The sequence below is a fragment of the Juglans regia genome, chromosome 1 (assembly GCF_001411555.2).
Source record: "Juglans regia cultivar Chandler chromosome 1, Walnut 2.0, whole genome shotgun sequence".
NCBI classification, from domain to species: domain Eukaryota; kingdom Viridiplantae; phylum Streptophyta; class Magnoliopsida; order Fagales; family Juglandaceae; genus Juglans; species Juglans regia.
Genome location: NC_049901.1, coordinates 14,615,238 through 14,634,600, shown reverse-complemented (window position 1 = coordinate 14,634,600; position 19,363 = coordinate 14,615,238). Strand labels below are relative to the sequence as shown.

General features: G+C 35.4%; 1 long non-coding RNA gene across 1 annotated transcript; it reads right to left on the bottom strand.

The window, feature by feature from the left end:
- Positions 1 to 14,795: 14,795 nt before the first annotated feature.
- Positions 14,796 to 16,549, bottom strand: LOC109013243. The gene is made up of 2 exons (XR_001999566.2): positions 16,205 to 16,549; positions 14,796 to 15,283 (listed from the first exon to the last, which is right to left on the bottom strand). It is a non-coding gene; the product is annotated as an uncharacterized LOC109013243 (long non-coding RNA).
- Between the last annotated feature and the right edge of the window lie 2,814 nt (positions 16,550 to 19,363).

Below are 19,363 nucleotides of genomic sequence, written 5' to 3'. Positions count from 1 at the left end.
TATATGGGCTTGAATGTCTGTTCGAGATTGATGCACTGTGGCACCATAATGTATAACCTCAATCACATTATTACGCATGTGGAAATTTGCCATTTTGTTAAAGAACTTAGTACATTTGTCACCATCCTTCAACCACGTCATCCTAGATTTTTTCCGTCAAGAGATTTCTTCTAAGAATAAAACCCTTTCTATTTCGGACACCACCTCAATTTTTCTCAACAAAGACTCCCCGTTTACCTCCCTCTCTTCTAGCGAGCTTAACTCATTCTACAGAATACTCTTTTGCTCATCAGTGTGTCTAAAAATCTCAATATTCCAATTATTTAGATCCAACTAGAGCGCTTTAAGTTTAGAAGCCACAATAAAGGTGGGAGTACCATGAAAAGAGTAGGAGGCCCACCAATTCCTCACCTTCTCCCCAAAGCCGGCCATTTGGAGTCATATATTTTCAAATTTGAAAGGTCTCCTTCCCCATGAAAACCACCACAATCTAGCAAAATGGGGAAATGATCTGAACATACCCGTGGCAAACGCTTTTGAATTAGATTCGGATAATGTGTCTCCTATGAAGAATAGACTATAAATCTATCCAATCTTGACTTTCATCTACTGTTAGATCAAGTGTAAGCCCCCCCCCCCCCAGAAGAAGATCAATCAAATTGAGATCGAAAATCAGCTCCGAGAAGTCTTCCATAGCCTGTGTCAGAGAAGTAGTCCCCGCTCTCTCACAAGGAAAGCGTACTACGTTAAAATCTCCACACACAACTCGAGGTAATTCCCATATATGATGCACTCCCACAAGCTCCTACCACAGCAATCGTTTATCTCTATCCATATTAGGCCCATACACCCCCACAAGAGCTCACCTCCAACCATCCACCACATTCTTAAAAGAGACGGCCACTGAATAGTTCGCTATGCATATTAGCATCGTTAATCCCCCTGACATTCCACGATATGATTTTAGGCTTCATAAGAAAAAATGCTCCCCCTCCCTTTCTGTCTTTCTCTCCCCACACTTTCCTCCTTATTATTGTAATTAATAGTGCACATTAATCTTCTAAACTCTGTCTTTATTAGCGGCCGATCTTACTGTCGTTGAACAACCAGATTCAATAGCCACTAGAAGAGTCTTGAATTGCTCTTCGTAACCCACACAAGAAATCCCCAGAAATCCCTAAAGCTCCTCCACCTTTTTCAGCACTCAATCCACAGGGAAAGGGGCTGGATTAGAGTGAATAGTACAAAGCGGGGTAGGACTACCCAACTGATTCAGATCACCCCCATCCTCACTGACCACCATCTATAAGCCCCATGAAAATTCATCTAACACCTCTTCCCCTGCAACTCTCTCCTCTATTTCAGACCCCATCTTCCTTGAGTAACCAATTAGCTCATTAGTAACAGGCCCCATTTCCCCTGTCGCCGTAAGCCCAGAAGAACATCCCTCCTGCAACCCTCCGAAGGCAACTCAGAACTGCTTCTCTCGCCTGCACCATTAAAACTGGGATGTGTCCCCCTTAAGGGCAGTTCCCCCAACCTTGGGATAGGTATGCTGGTCTCCCCAACCAAAACTGACGGGATAGGTATGCTGATCTCTCCATCGGAACCTCCATTTCCAACACAGTCTTCTCTAACATCTCCTTCCTCGAGGTTCTCGCACTCCCCCCGGCAATTTGATGTTGCCGACCCACCAGGGTAGTCGTCGGGAGCCGACGACCCTTTCAGTGCCGGAGTTAATCATTTGTAGACTTTTATCGATGGGAGCTTTCTATTTTTACAATAATTTCAAATCCATTACCAACATATTGGGTTATTGATGTCCCTCATTATTCTTTAATGTTTGTACCATAGAGGCGGCAACTTTTATGTTTAGGGAGGTATTGGGTCAATGAGTAGGGTATGCTAGAGGACTATGAGAGATGATAATATCGGAGTCTACTAAAGTAACTGAGCGTGAACGCAAGAAACAATTTGTTGAAATAGTGGAAAGACATCAAAAGGAAGTTTAGTATTACAAGAATCAGTTTAAGGAATTAAGGGTAGATGTTAGTAACTTTTGCAGAGACGAGTTGAGTATGGCAAGTTTATGAACAATTATATGTCCGAGAGGCAGTCCCAGGGAGAGTCTCACTGGGAGACTCAGGGAGTTGCTTAATTAGGACATTGTTTAGAAGCATGTATTTTCTCTTTTTTTTTTAGATGAATATGCTGGCATCTGAGCTTCATGGAACACACTGTATTTTTTTTAAAGGTAACAAGTAGTGACATGCAATGTAGTAGTTATTTATTAGCATCTAGCTTTTGTGGTGTTGTTTGGCTTATTTGGCTCATAAAGGATGGTGTACTAGGAGTTTCACAATGTTTGGGGATTCTCATCGTGGATGGTGATTATGTAAGTAAAACCATATTATAATGCACATATGGTTGTTAAACTTGGATTTTGGATTTCAGCTTTTTGCACATAATTAGAAGGGAATTAAAACATGTTAAATGAGTTAAAAAAGCTTGTTAATCACAATTTTTGTTTTTGATGTATTTACAGGTGACGTGTTGCTTAGCTGCACTGTTGGATAAACTCTCAGAATGCAATATAGATGTTGCATGCCTTTATCCAAGAGTTGGTAGTACTTAAAACATGTGGTAAATAGGTATTTCTGTTATTGGACTGTTGGTCAAGATATATCTCACACTGGGTTCTTACAAGTAATGCAAAAGAGTTACTTTGTATGAAACATTTTGATAAATTCAACAAACTTGGCTTTCCAGTCTTATTTTGTACCTACGCATAATATATGAAGTTTTGTCCTCATGGTATAGACATGAAGGTCATGACCAGCTCCTGTGTATTTAGTTAAAGTTTGCTATCGTCTTAATCAAGAGTTACACAAGTCTTTGCATGAAAGGGTTGAAGAAGACCTCTTTTTTGGCTTGAAGTTGATCCTTAGATGCAATTTTGATCTACCTAGCTATATGCTGAGTTTGAATCACATATGACTGGTATTAGGTTGTTAAACTTGCTTATGGCCACCTAACTTGGAAGCCAAGTTTTGTAAACCTTATAGATTTTAATCTTATCTTGGCAAGTTATACTTCTTTCATATGATATAATCTTTTAGATGATGCCAACCTGATTAGCTTGCATAAAAAATGTTGAAAGGTATCATAAACATCTTAGCCCTTTAAACATCATGCTGATGTATGATAGGAATACAATTGATTGTGGTCCTATAAGGTTAATCACACATACCTTAATGCAATTTTAGTAACATTCATTGTATGCAAAGTGGTAATGATATCTATGATAGGTTGAAGTTAAGCAAATAATGGAATCTCTATAGTAAAATAAAAGGCAGTGTGTGCATGTAGTAAAGGGTTGGTATGGTGTTCCATATTGAAAAAGTGAGTTTGGTCATTAGTGGAAAGAAATGTTTTTGGCACGTTCATTGGTTGAGTGGCATATTGATGGCTGCATATGTTCACATTAAGGTTATCCAATTCAAGGTAATCAATATCTCATCATTTGATGACTTGATTTTCAAGGCATATAGGCTAGATGTTAGAGAACTAATATATGCATGTAAGTGATCCACTAAAAGAAAAATATGCACTTGTGACGGATTATTTGTGACGATAACGACTATTTGCGATAAAAACAGACTCATTTTGACAGGAAATAATCGTTTTCGCTTGAAAGGTAGTTCAGTGTCAATTGTTGGAAATCGTATTGAAGCAATCCAAACTAGCCAGACTCATATGGATGCTGCCCATTAATGTAAATAACTTCTGTTATAATATTTGGACAATATCATGTTTAACTGTTAGACAACAAGGTTAAAGCCTATAAGATATTGTATCAGTTACAATATTTGAACAGTTCTCCACTACAGTTGAACAATGAATGGAAAGTATCATTTATCAATTACTAGCTAGTATCTCGTTGAGTATGGTTTATTACATTTTCATAGCCCACATTATTTCAATCATGTCTACAAAAATAATATCCATATATGGCTCAGGAAGAAAAACTATATTTGGTAATAACTTTTGGCAATTTAGACAGAATTCAAAATTGTTGTAATTGATCGTATGGATTTACAAATATTGGAACTATAGAAAGAATAATTTCAATGGCCAATTACCGACATTGGCCATTGAACATTTAAGCTATAGAGAGCCACCAGAAAAATATTTGCGGCCATTCCACCATCATTTCCATAATTTCAAATTGTTTCTACACCAGATTCTCCATTACCGGCGATTTTATCCCATGGAAAAAAAATTTAATTCCAGCGAGTTCATTAAGTCGGAAATAACATTTATACAACAAATGATTCATCATCATTAGTGACGATTAAGATTCACCCGGCGAAAAAAATAATATGTCGAAAAAACCTTCTTTCAACGAGTTATTCACATCGTCGCAAATAATAAAGATCCATTGTCGGCGAAGTTAATTGCCTCAAAAAAACTTCTCTCAGGCATTTTTGCATATCGCAGAGAAAAATGCAACATTATTTGTGGCGACTATATATTTCATTATGGCGAAATGAAATCGATGGTAATTATTTGTTCCAACGATATGACACGGGCTAAATGCTGAAGTTAGGCTTTTTGCGATATTAAATTGGTCGTTTGTGGCAGTAATTGTAATTTTGTAAATAAATTTTATTTGTGACATCATTTGAGAATCAATGAAAAGTTTCTGTGACGCTTTGTTGGCGTCCAACCTGCAACTAAGACAACACCGTCGATGAAAATTATTAGCGTCGATTCTAGGCACTTTTGCAGCGAACTTAGGCACTGCAAAAAGCCTATTTTCTTGTAGGCCCTAAAATTGTCGACATTATAGCAAGGATAGTATAAATCAAGCATTAGTCTATAGTTTGTTTAATATTGGATTATTATTATTTTTTAATTTGGTGAGTAGGTAATTTACACCTTCAGATTGCCAAAAAATTGAGTTGCTTTTACTTTTCTTTAGAGAGAGAATATCTGTCTTCTCTCTAGAAAACTCCATTTTCATGAGAGCCGCTGCCGGAGAGGAGGGTGGAGTTGTTCCTCTCACCCTCCTCTCCTTCTCCTTTCAATTTTCACACTGTGTATACACTTTTAAGGTAGTGTTTTTTCCCTCCTCCCTCCACTAGTTCGGTTTTGGTCAGATATGTTGCTCTCGTGCCGCCATCCGCCTACACACGCCCCACCACCCCATCCTACAGTTGTTGATCTATTGGGATAGAGTGGAGTTGCGCCAAAAAGCTTGGCGTGTGGCCTTCATGCACCACCGCGCAATGATGCTTTTGATGGCTACACGCGCCGTACCAGCAACTTCGTCTCACTGTGATCTTCCAGATCTTGGCCACCCCGTCTCCATCTCACCGGCGCGTGGCTGCCACGCACCATCACAAGAGCGCAGGAATGCAGATGATCAGCATATTGGTCCATTTGACGCCGGATTTTCTACTATGTTATCACTTTCCCTAAATCGTGATCTCGATGAAGGGACTGTGGATCTCTCCAAAAATTATCTCAAGACAATAAGTAACAGTGCACTCACCACTCTCACTGCTTTCAACGGAGGTTCTACCGCTACCAGTGGTGTTTCCATTGTTTGCAATTTTTTGCCAATAGATTTTTGTCTTTTAAGACGGCATCCTCTTTGTAGGACATGGGTGGAGACTAGGAAATTGATCGCAAAAATTTTTTTTTTCTTTTTTATCCACCACTTTGTATTATTGTTATTGTTCTGGGGTGTTTATTGGAGAACTTCACCCCTCCTCTTCTATCATTTTTTCTAATGAAATATACATGCTTGCTTAAATATATATATATATATATATAAAATAAAAAATAAAAAGAAGAAGATAAAGATAGCCAAGAAATTGGAACTTTTTAGGTAAAAAAAAAAAAAAAAACATTTCATTTTGCACCTTCGGCCACATGAGTACGTAACAACCATGCAACCCTATGAATATATTCTTGAAAGCAGTGACCCTAAACAACGTAGAGAAACGAAAACATTAACAAATATATGCTAGATCTCAGCGGCCATAAAGTATTCATCTTGGGATCTACAGGGGGCCCGGAAAAGTCCCAAAAATATTCATTAGGCTCAAATATATATTGAAGCGAACGTGGAACGTTGACTGCATGCATCAACATATATATAGCAATAGTTCAAACGATGTTTCCTAAATTCCTAATTGTTGTATTAGCTACATGATCAATATTTATTGCCTTTTAATTAAATTGTATCTAAAGATTTTCAGCCCTAACCATTTTCAAATTCATGAGAAAATCTATGCAGATTTGTAGTAGATCCCAATCAAATGATAGCTAACTAGTGAAGTGCATTAAGCAGACACACTTTAATTTACGTTAGTAAAGACGTTGGATATACATGTCTAAAATTAAATTCAGAAGAAAAAAATTTAATAAGTACATGCATGTATCTATTTAAACTGGATAGGATTTATGGTCCAGTACGTAAACTTCTGCATACTTTTTAATTTAGTAGGGTTGATACAAAATTGAGTATAAGTTACAACAATTGTCAATAGTATAAATGAAAAAAAGTCCAAGTGTAATTCTTTGCATCAAACAAAATCTACTATTCTTCGCAAATCAAGCTTATCATTGTGATTGGGGGTGCTGTAGTGACGGATTCGCTCTTGAGGCAATAATTATGGTTTAAACCGTATATTTTACAGTGAAAAGAGGCTCTTATGATCGCTCTTTAAGAAAATTGCTACGCTAATCGCATTCGCCTCTCCTTTTCGCTTAAAAAGAAAAAAAAATGATTGTGAGTAACCATTGTCCTTACCTATACGTACCAAGAATTTATTGATATCATTAAAAACAATTACCAATTATATTGAAATCGCCATAAATTCAATCCAAACCTATGAATGTTCTCAGTTGACACGTATATGCATGAGACACGGCATTTACCACTCCATTTAAAACTATTAACACTCAATGCAGGCCACCCACCATGATAAAATCTGTCATTGTTTTTAATTAAGAAGCTGTTATGAGGGATGAATTTATGTCAGAAAAGTATCGACTTTAAATATTTTATTAGATCAGGGAAAATAGAAGCGAATTCTATTTGTTCTCATGTTTGGACTTTGGACTTTAAGGTTGAGTTTTGGAATATAACTGTTTCCAGATTTTTTAAGATTATTTTATTAATATTTATAAATATGTCACTATTATGATAAACTATTTCATTATTATTCAATTGTGTAGCCCCCTCCCCTACCAAGAGTAAAAACCATAGCAGAAGAACCACCTGGTTGGGCCCGTAAAAATATAATAATAACAATAATAATACAAATTATAAATACAAATTATAAAAGAATCTTTACCTTTTAAAAAGAAGGGAGTCAAGGGACTAGATTCTGGTGTGCAAAAATGTCCATTGAAAATAAAGATAGGGTGTAAAATTAGAGTTGTGCTATATAGAAGTTCTATACTATGTACATCGATTACTTAAAAATATATGATTTTATTTTTTTAAAATATAAAATATGAGAGTAAAATTACATAATTTTAAGTAGTGTGTAGAATGTGAGACTTATGTTTAAAATTATTTGATGAGAAATGATAATTGCAGTCGTGAGTATGCAAGAGTTATATAATCACTTTAAAAAAATTGAATAAATATAAAATTCATATAAAAAGAAAATTAATTTTTTAATAATAAATTTTATTTTTTTAAAAATAATTATATGATATTTATATATTTTATGATTACACGTAGTATTATCCTAATTTGATGCTTACATTTTAATTGATTGTGTTGTTTTGTTGATGGTGGTGAATCTATTGCAAATTATTGAGAGATAATGGGAGACAGGGGTGGGAGTACCTTTGAAGGTACTGGTAAAAAGGGCTAATGATAGTTTGGTGACAGTGACTATAAAATCCCATAAGATTCCAATCCAGATATTTGAACTAGATTTCTTTACAGAACATTGTCTTTTCTTCATATATAATATAGATATATAGTTTTTTGTACTGATGATTTCGAAAAATATAAAGCTTTTGGAGTGTAGCTGACATAATAATTTAAATAAAAATAAATAAAAAGTTAATAATTTATTTATATGAAAAAAAAATTAAAGAAAGATAAAAATTAAAGTTAAAAAAAAAAATCTAAACTTAACAAAGTATCTAACTGTAGATTATTAAAATATAGCATTTTAGTAAAATATGATCTTTCATTAAATTCTATAAAAGATATATACGTCAAATGGCCAAGAATCTTATAGACTTTTTAATAAAACATAATCCTTCATTAAATTCTAAAAAAAATTATACGTCAAATAATAAAAAATTTTAAAAATCTTTTAATAAAACAAGACTTAATAAAAAAAACAAAAACAAAAATTACTCTTTATAATTGGATAATAACTTATTATAATATTATATATATATATATATATATATTCAAAACAAACCTGCATTTGCTGCTACTGCTTGGTACATCTATTGATGTTGATTGATGCTAGAATAGATTGCCATTTGTCTTTAAAAATGAGCATATCATCATTCTAAAAAGAGTCTGGGCTACTTGAATCCGTTTCACTTTATCGCTAATTGTATTTTAATTTTTTTTATTTATATTTTTTTAATAAATTTAAATATTTTTTAAAAAATAAAAATATACATTAATATACTTAAAATTATTTTCTTAATTATTAAATAAAAAAATAAAAAATAAAAAATCACCAAGCAATACATTTGAATGGTTAGTTTAGAGCGGCATAATAGCCTTTTTCTTAAAAAATATAATGATTTTGAGTTCTTGTGATGGAATTTTACAGGTGCTCCAGCGCATGAGGATTGAAAGATGTATGCCAAGATCTGACGATGATGTGCCAGCACGTGAGAAGCACTTTTGACAAAGCTGTTTCTGATTACAAAATGAGAAACCTCGACAATACGTCATTTATATCTTATAATTTTGTGTTTTATAATGTATTTTATAAAAATCAAACAATGTAATATGTAGTAAATTATATTATGTGTTGCATGTATTTTACTTGATAAATATTGGATTTTTTTTACATGTATTTAATTAAAAAGGTAATTAGTTGTTTATAGCTTTAACTATTTTTTATATAAAATTTAATTTTTCATTTCGATATATTTTTATTATTATGGAAAATTTTTAATACATTAGGATTATGATTTTCAACATTATTTGTTTTTGAAAAAAATTTAATACATGTAGGATTTTCTAAAATAAAAAAGAAATCTGGAAAAAAATTTAATACATATAGCTTTAATAATAATAAAAAAAAAGGCTAGAACCCAGTGCCTGAATTTTCAATTCCATCCGGAATCCCGGATTTCAAAACCCGGATTCGGTTATACCCGAGTATTTGGTCTGGGACCGGATGAACAGTCTCATGCCACTCATGCCAATTTGCGCCTACACAGATACTTGAGAGAAAAGACGCAGGCTAAAAAAAATTAAAAAATCCTATGTCATGCAAACATAACAAACTAAACATGCACCGAGGTTACTAGCCATTAATAAACACAATAATGTGCCCACCAACCCATGTAGAATAGATGAGCATGTTAAATTATATATATATATATATGCAGGTTTTTTATTTCATTATTCCCGAGTGCAAATCCCTCTCTCTCTCGTTCCCGATTCCCTCTCTCCTCTGAGTTCTCTCTCAACCTAATGTCCTATCTTCTCTCTCTCTCTCCACTTTACGGCCCTTGTTCCGTCAGAAGCCAAGGTGCACGGCAGCCCTGTGCATCACCTCCAGCCACCAAATGCAACCCCCCTCATCCCATAGAGATTTGAGTTTCAAATTTGAAACCTTATAAGAAAGTAGAAAAGAATAAAGGTTTGCAGAGAGCAGGTCAATGGAGAAAAAAGCTTTTCTTTTCTATTGATTATGTTGTGTACATTACAAGTGCCATAAATGGCCACTTTATACAAAAAAGGAAAGTTCTAACTAACTATACAGAGCCACGGTATTACCTACTGTCAGCAAGGGAATATTTACATAGGAACACACTAGAAGAATAAATAAAAGAATGCTGGAGATAGTTATGTAAAACGACTTGTAGTTATTCTGATGAAGCTTGTACAATACGAGTTGTAGCTTGACCATTGTCTCATGAAACACTGGGTTTGCAGCAATGTAGAGTACGGGTTGATTGTCACAAAAAAGTAGAGCAGCTTGTGGATGATTAATACCAAGATCAGTGAGCAAATAACGAAGCCAAGTTAACTCACAACATGTGGCTACCATTGACCTGTATTCGATTTCAACTGAGGATCGTGATATAGTGGTTTGTTTCTTGGATTTCCAAGAAACTAAAGAGTCACCTAAGAAGACACAATAACTTGTAGTTGAGCGACCATAATCTGGACAAGAGGCCCAATTTGAATCACAATAAGCCTTAAGTTGTAGTTGAGATGAAGATGAGAGAAGAATGCCTTGACCGGGAGCTGTTTTGATGTATCTCAAAGTTTTGTAAGCTGCTGCCAAATGAGAAGAAGTTGGTTTGTCCATGAACTGACTAAGAAGTTGGACAGCAAAGCAGAGATCTGGTTGAGTGACTGTCAAATAGAGGAGTCTACCAATGAGCCTTCGATATACACATGGATCAGAAAGTAAAGTGCATTGATCTTTGATGAGTTTGAAGTTTTGGTCAATTGGAAGTTTGAGTGGTTTGCAACCAAGCATGCCAAAGTAGCTAATACATCCAAATCATATTTTCTTTGACAAATGTGGATTCCCTTGATAGATTTAGCAATTTCTAAGCCCAAAAAATATCTTAAACAACCAAGGTCTTTAATTTTGAATTTGTTGTTCAAAAAGACTCGAACAGAATCTATGCATGGTTGGGAATTACTAGCAACAACTATATCATCCACATAGACCAATAGGGCAGTAAAAGAATTCTCATCTTGCTTAGTGAATAAACTATAGTCAGCTTTGGATTGGATGAAACCGAAAGCAATGAGAGATGAAGAGAATTTTGAATACCATTGCCTAGAGGCTTTTTTAAGCCCACAGAGACTTTTGAGTAATTTGCAAACTTGATGAGGTTTCCCTTTGTCATAACCAAAAGGCTTTTTCATATAAATTTCCTCTTCTAGATCCCCATTGAAAAAGACATTGTTTACATCAAATTGATGTAAATGCCATCCTTTAACGACTGCCACACTAAGCAAACATCTCACAGTTACAAGTTTTACAACTAGTGAGAATGTCTCGATATAATCAACCATTTCTAGTTGTGTGTAGCCTTTAGCTACTAATCGAGCTTTTAATCTTTCCATAGTCCCATCAGATTTAAACTTAACTTTATACACAAATTTACAATCAATTGCATCTTTACCTGCAGGGAGGTCAGTGATTGTCCAAGTGTTGTTGTATTCCAATGCTGCAATCTCATATTCAATAGCTTTGCACCAATTAAGATGTTTTAATGCTTGCTTATAAGAGGTGAGCTCAAAGTGTATGGAAAGTGAGGAAGAGAAAACTTGAAAAGGGTGAGTAAATTTGTGATAAGAGAGACAATTAGTCAAGAGAAAAACCTTACCATTTGGAGCTGTTACAACCTTGGACATCGATTGGTCAGTGCTTGTAAGTATGGCCTGTTGATAATGAAAGTCTTGCAAATATTGTGGGGCTGTCCTAACTCTAGTAAACCTTCAAAAAGGTGCAAGTGGAGGTTGGCTAGGACTAGTGTCATTTGAGGTATCAGATGAAGTTGATGAAGTTGAAGAAGGTGATGGGACTGAACTTGTAGGTTCAGTTTCAAGGGTGAGAATTGGAGAAGTAATGGGGATAGGTTGGGAATCAAACTGGGTAGGTGGAGGAGGGTGGAAGTCAAATGCTAATGGATTTAATGAAGTGGAGGGATGGTTTGGAGCATTTGTTTGAAAGGGAAAAATGTTCTCATGAAACACCACATCTCTTGAAATAAAAATTGTGTTTCTTTGAAGATCTAAGAGCTTGTATCCCTTGGTTCCAAAAGGGTAACCAAGGAAGACACACTTTCGACCTCTAGGGTCGAATTTCTTCCTACCATTAGAAAGTGTAGCTGCAAAACATAATGAGCCAAAAACTCTCATATGAGCATAAGCTGGTTTTTGGTTAAAAAGAAGCTCATATGGAGTTTTATTTTCTAAAATTGGTGTGGAAAGTCTGTTAATAATGTATGTTGCTGTCAAAACACATTCATTCCAATATTGTAGAGGTAGACCAACTTGAGACCTAAGTGCACGAGCAACATTAAGTAAATGTTGACATTTCCTCTCAACAACACCATTTTGTTGAGGGGTTTCAACACAACTTCTATGGTGAATAATACCCTTTTTATTAAAGAAATCCCTCATATGAAATTCAGCACCATTATCACTTCTTAAAATTTTAATCTTAACTCCAAATTGTGTGTCCACTACATTGTAAAATGATTCAATGCATTTTCTGGTCTCAACTTTGTTGGCAAGTAAATACAACCAAGTGGTTTTGGAAAAATCATCAACTATAGTTAGAAAATGTTTAGAATCATCATGTGTAATTGTGGGACAGGGTTCCCAAAGATCACAATGTATAATTTCAAAAATTCTAGTAGAGACATGAGAACTTTCTTGAAAAGGGAGGCGATGAAATTTTGTCAATGGACAAATGTTGCAAGGCTTGTCATTAATATTTGAAATGTGGTTCTTAACAATAGGGTTAGAAATTAATTTCAACCTAGGAAAAGATAAATGACCAAGGCGACAATGTCATAGGTCAGAACTAGTTACATTATTTGTGGTAGTGTGCAAAGCTGAAATATTTTGGTGTGAGTAATGGGAGAGAAAACTGGTCAGTGCTGAGGGAGAGATGTCTGTGCAGAGCAGATGGTAGAGGCCATTTCTTAGTTCACCCTTCCCAATCGTTATCCAAGAAAGTAGGTCCTGAATAAAACAATAATTTGAAAAGAAAAACAAGCAACAAGTTAGAGAGGTGGCCAACTTTGTGGCCAACAAGTTCTAAACATTCACTAACTTTTGGGGATGACACCTATACAAGGTCACAATTTTATATCTAAAAACTAATACACTATATGTTTCTTCGTGGGAGGATTTATTTCTCAAGCCCATTACTGTATATGAGAAGCTTAGCCTATCTTAATCAAAAGATTTGTTATATGATAATCATGATTATGGTGTAAGATTGTCTTAAAAGTTAATATACTATATAAGAATTTGGCATATCTTCTGGCTTTTATGGATGTATATGATGGCCACTATACGTGTTCTAAAAGTCAAGATGGTGAAATGGTGGCGGATGTTTCTTTTCTACTATTAGGAAAGAGAGAGAAAATGAGTTAATGCGGTGAAATGTTTGGAGTGATGGGGCAGTGGATGTGCATAATGGACACTATGGTATGAAAATTAAATTTACTGCTCTACAATCCATAGGAAGTGATGTTAGACAAGCTTAAATGGTAGTGTTTAAGAGGGGTTGGGCTCACTTGCCACGGGCTGGGCTTGTTCTCCACCCCCCCGGCCTCAAAACAGATCACAACACAAAAAACCCTATCCTAACCCACTACACAAAAGACCCAAACCTAAAAAGCAATTAATAAAAATAAAATAAAATAAACAATAAAAATACTAATAAATAAATTAAAACACACTAATTTTTGGAGTCTCACATTTCACATCATTCGTCAAATTGTCTCCAAATTTAATTTACCTTTTGAGTCCAATAAATATCACTTGTGTGATTCATGTCAACAAGCAAAAAGTCATTATTCTTTTACTTTATTCATTTCTAATTGCTATCTTTATTCAAGTGTTTTTCCTTAAACTAAGCCCATAAGTGCCACTTTTTATTAAAATTTTCAAGATGGTAGGTCGAGCAGCATTTACAGGAAACCAATGGATTCTTTTAAATAATTACATTGGGGTTGTCCATCCACCAAAGGTACCGAGTAAAAATGAGTTCAAAACTTTATTTTGTGAATATATAGTAGTTTTCTATAAAACTTGACATAACATTTCCTGTCCAACAGAGAAATATATAAACTTTGGGAATACCACTAACTCACACAATTAAATAAAAATCATTCAAAACCAGAAATGGGAAGAATATACAGTTTTACGTTGCATCTCCCCCCCTCCTCCTGAAAACAAGAAAAAAGGTTTGGAAGTCCCATCTAATATATCATTGATCAATAAATAGCATTTCAAAATTTAACTCTCATAATTGAATACACTTTTTATTTGTTATAATTGACTATTATTTAACAAAAGTTATTGTGATCACATGATTACTGAGTTATCTATTCTTTCAAAGTTAATGTGCTGCATTACATAATGCACAAAAGTGGCCAGCAATAAACTTATATAAAATTAACATATTTAGAGAACATTGTAACACAGACTTCACAAAGAGAATAAGTGATTCAGACCTTGATCAACTCAAGCAATAGCGTCACAAAAAATTGGATGTGCTCTCAATTAATTCCATAGAAGATTGAATGAACAAAAGATTTGAACAAATCTTTTTGTTTTCTAATCTATCAAAACATGTAATTATTAAACTTCACTAACTTATAATTATCCAAAGATATTTCTTAAAATTTTCTTTTTTTATGCATTAATTAGTTTTTTTTTGTAAGAACTCATATTTTTTTATTAAAAATCTTGTCTCACCCAACTAGACAAACGTGCACGTTGCTCAGTCCTAGTATGTGTGTATGTATATATATATATATATATGAATGGATGTCATTGTAAGTGAAGAGCTATCTTAAGTAACAATCAGCTTCGAAATGCTTACATTTTGCAAAATAAGAGAACAACCCTTAACTGACCAAAAATAACATTTCCAAAGTCTCAAGCACAAATTGAGAACAGCCAAGAATCATAGGACTAAATATGGCAGGTGAAAAGAAAGTGTATAGAAAACAAGAATTTAATGCAACAAAGACACTACATGGAATTCTAGTGTCTTTCTTTAAAAGGAGACTACTCTCCACAGCTACAATCCGCTCCTTGTTATGATTGCTTAAACATACCAATTTTTTTATCCCACTCTTTCTTTTTTTTGATAAGCTATCCCACTCTTTCTCTAGAGTTTCTCCTCACGTTACAGTGACTTCCCACTCCTCAATGGAGATTCCTCCCCATTCCTACAAGTCCACCAGTACACTTGCTTCCACAACTCAGATAAGATGAACATGGACTCTTTGATCTCGCAAACAAGAGCTCTCTCTTGGAAAGACCTCAAGCTCGAACCTGCAGTAGAAGAAGGTAAAAAAAAATAGGAATTGGCACTAGTAGGGCGTTTAGTTGCAACACGTCCATTAAACAAATCAGTCATTCATGCTAGCATCAAAGCCGCATGGAACTTCATACAAAAGTTCCTAATTGAAGACTTAGAAGCCAACTTGTTTCTCTTTACTTTTCAATCGTCTCAAGACAAGCACAGAATCCTCAAACAAGCACAACGGAATTTTAAAGGACATCTGTTAGTTCTTAAACAATAGCCCCTGGCTCTACACTGCAAGAGATTCAACTGAACCATTCAGCCTTCTAGATACAGATCCATGGACTCCCACTAGACCATATGGCACAAGACAATGCTATACATATTGGAAAGGCTTTGGGAAAACTGCTAGAGGTTGAAGAGGACTCACAATTTGAAATTACATGCAAGAAATTTATCAGGATCAAAGTAGAGATTGATATCACCTCTCCACTGCAAGAAGGATTCACTCTTCCTAGAGACTACAACATCAATACGTGGGTGGCATTCAAGTATGAAAGATGGTCAGACTTTTGCTATGCCTGTGGAAGATTAGGCCACTCACAAATCTTCTGTACATTCCTACAATCAATCCCAACAGATCTCCCTTACAGACCATGGCTCAGAGCTGAAGACCCTAATATGTCCAAATCTCAGCCAATCCCACAATTAACCCCAACAATCCAGAGCCAACCAGAAGAAATACACCCACCCCCAGTTCGTATTAGAACAAACCCACAACCAAATCCAAAGCAAAACCCATCACAAGGAATAAATTTCACCAATAAATCATTACAGATATAGGAGCAGCAACTCGCGACACGAAATCAAAAAGGAAAAGGGATAATGACAGATGAGGCAAATGAAAAGCACAAGCAAAGAAGCACAAAATCCCAATAAAAAATTCTTACCTGCGAAAATGACCCAGACGAACTCGACCTTGCTCTTGAAATCTCTTTGATGATCGCACAACAGCCTGAACTCTCATAGAGCCTGACAAACCCAACGCTTTTTCCGACAAGCAGAGGGAAAGAATTACTGTGGCATGGCATTTACCCAGGCATTAATCAATCGGCACCAACTTCACCCAATCTGAGCAGAGAGGGTTTCAATTTCTACACTGTTGATGCAATCCAATCACCAGCTACGACAAAGCCGTGCTTCCCATCACTAGGGAGGAATTCTGTTCTCCAAGCTGTCAGATACGGAGCACCATAACACATTACTCTTATCAAGCGCATAAATGAAGAAGGCCCTTACCATTCACAATGGCAACAGCTCCCATCGGCAGTGCAGGGGTTTAAAGCTAAACAGGCCGAACACAAGGCCCATCACCATTCGGCCTCTCAAAGTGAGCCAAACTTCCCTATCTCTCACTTTATTTTGCAAGGCCAATATATGAGCAACCAAGCACAGTCGGTATTAAATAAAAAATGGAGCCCACAAGCTTAGTCCAGTGCCGAATCCACCATTAGCCCAAATAGCCCTTCATTCGTAATAGAGTCCACCCACTATCCCCCAATGAAAAGCCAGGGAAAACTAGTTCCCCACCCGACTGAAGTTTGGCAGCCCCAGAAGAAAAAACAGCAAAGAAATCAATCTAAGTGTGAACCAAACTCTGAGCCCCCTGAACCCATCCCTGATGACTCTGCTATGGCAAACATGCTAATGGAAATGCAATCTAGTGCCATGGGGAAAACCAAGAAAAAAAAAAAAAAAGGAGCAACCAAGGGTCTCGCCATACCTCAGATCACAATCATAATCCAAAACAGCTGAAGAGGTAAGCTCAAAATTGTCTCTACCAGCTAAATGAAGACAATGGTTTGGAATTTCAGGGGACTCACTCGATCCAAAGCAGTTAGATCTTTAAGGGCAATTCAAACTTCAGGAGCACCTGAAAAATGAAGAAATCCAAAATCTCATGGTTGACAACCTTACATCTCAATACCAGATTCTATCATTTATCAACAACAATCAGAAGACGAAGTCACGCGATCAACTCCATCAATCTTTAATTGAATATACTTTTATTGATTCTGACTATTTATGCCACTAGAAATCTGACTTTTTCGGAACAAATTGAAAATCTCTTTGACAAGCAAATCTTGGAACATGATAACGAATTTCTTAGTGCTCTACCTAGTTAAGAAGGAATTTTTGCAGCATTAAAACAAATCCCAAATCAGTAAGTCTCAGGTCCAGTCGGAATGACAACCCTATTATCAGTAAGTCATCATGGTAGTGCAACACTTTTTTCAAAATGGAAAATTATTGAAACAAATTAACCATACAAATATTGCACTAATCCCAAAAACTCCTAACCCTAGCCTACCTCAACATTATCACCCAATTAGCCTGATAAATGTCATCAACAAAATCATCCCAAAAATTCTGACAAATCGCCTCAAAGCCATGCTTTCTAGAATCATCTCCCCTCTCCAAATGGTTTTTGTGCTTGGTAGAAATATAAAATAAAATATGATGATCGCCCATGAGATGTTTCACCATTTGAAAAACAAATCAAGAAAAAAATGGACTAATGGCAATAAAGTATGACATGGGAAAGGTTTTTGATTACATTGAGTAGATTTTTTTGTTCAATGTGATGGAAGTTTTGGGATTTAACACCACATGGGTAAATCTGCTATGAGAATGTGTAACGACAACGTCATTCTCCATCCTCATCAACGGCTCCCCAAGAGGCTATTTTTAACGCACAGAGAGGGCTCATACAAGGAGACCCCATCTCACCTTTTTTATTCATTCTATGCATGGAATTACTCTCCAGATTAATAGCCAAATTAGAAGCTCAAGTAAAGTTTGAAGGTATCCGGCTAAATAGAAATTGTCCTTCCATTTCCCACCTTTTATTTGCAAAAGATCTCATTATCTTTGGGAAAGCTAATGAATAAAGTGCCAAGTCATATCCAAAATTCTAATGAAGTATCAGGAATGGTCGGAACAAAAAATCAACCTCAATAAATCATCAATTTTCATTACCAGGAACACAAATGCAATGAAAAAAGCCTCGGTTACTCGAATACTGTCATACAAGCTATCATCACCCAGAATGAAGTATATGGGCCTTCCAACTTCTTTTGATAAAGCCAAAAAAGAAAGCTACAAAGCTTTATTAGAAAAAAATAGATGGTTGGAAGTCAAAATTACTCTCACAAGCAAGACAGACAATGCTAATTAGAACAATTACAAGCACAATCCTAACATATCATATTAAAACCTTTATGCTGCCAAAGTCAGTTTGCAATTGATTGAACACTAGTTTCAAAAACTTCTGGTGGGGTTTCTCCAAAGCACAGAAACATAATCTCTCTTTGAGGTCATGAAAATCTATTTGCCAACCAAACAATGCAGGTGGACTTGGCCTTAGATTAATGGAGAACATGAACTTAGCAATGCTAGCAAAAAGGGGATGGAAATTGAGCCAAGTTAATACTGGATTGTGGCATGAGATTTTATCAAAAAATATCTCAGAACAACATTTTTCTCAAAGTCAACTCCAAAATCAACAGATTCATGGTTATGGAAGGGCATCCTAAAGATGAAATTAATATCAAAAGGCAAATGTTATTAAATTTTCAACGATTTATTAGTGAATGTATGGTCGGAGCCTTGGATCCCAACAATGGAATACTTCAAGCCCAAACCTATCCAACAAATGAATGAGGTACACCCACTTTTGAAAGTCTCTTATATCATCACTCATAACCCATACTCCTAGAACATTGAGAAAATGCAAACTTTGTTTGAACAAGATAGCATTGTAGAAATCCAAAAAATTCATCTTCCTCAAAACATTCAAAGGAATGACTCAGTAATCTGGAATCCAAATCAAAATGGGAAACTCTCTGTCAAAATCGCTTACCATCTAGTGGCAAAAGCTACAAGTATCATCTCCCCTCCAAAATTTTCTATTGTCCAATTTCAAAAATATTTGGAGTCTGGAAATCCATGATCATAATAAGCTACTACTCTGGAAAATCATATGGAATATGCTTCCAACGAGGGAAAGAATGAGCAATATTATCCCAAATTTTCAACATGAAAATTGC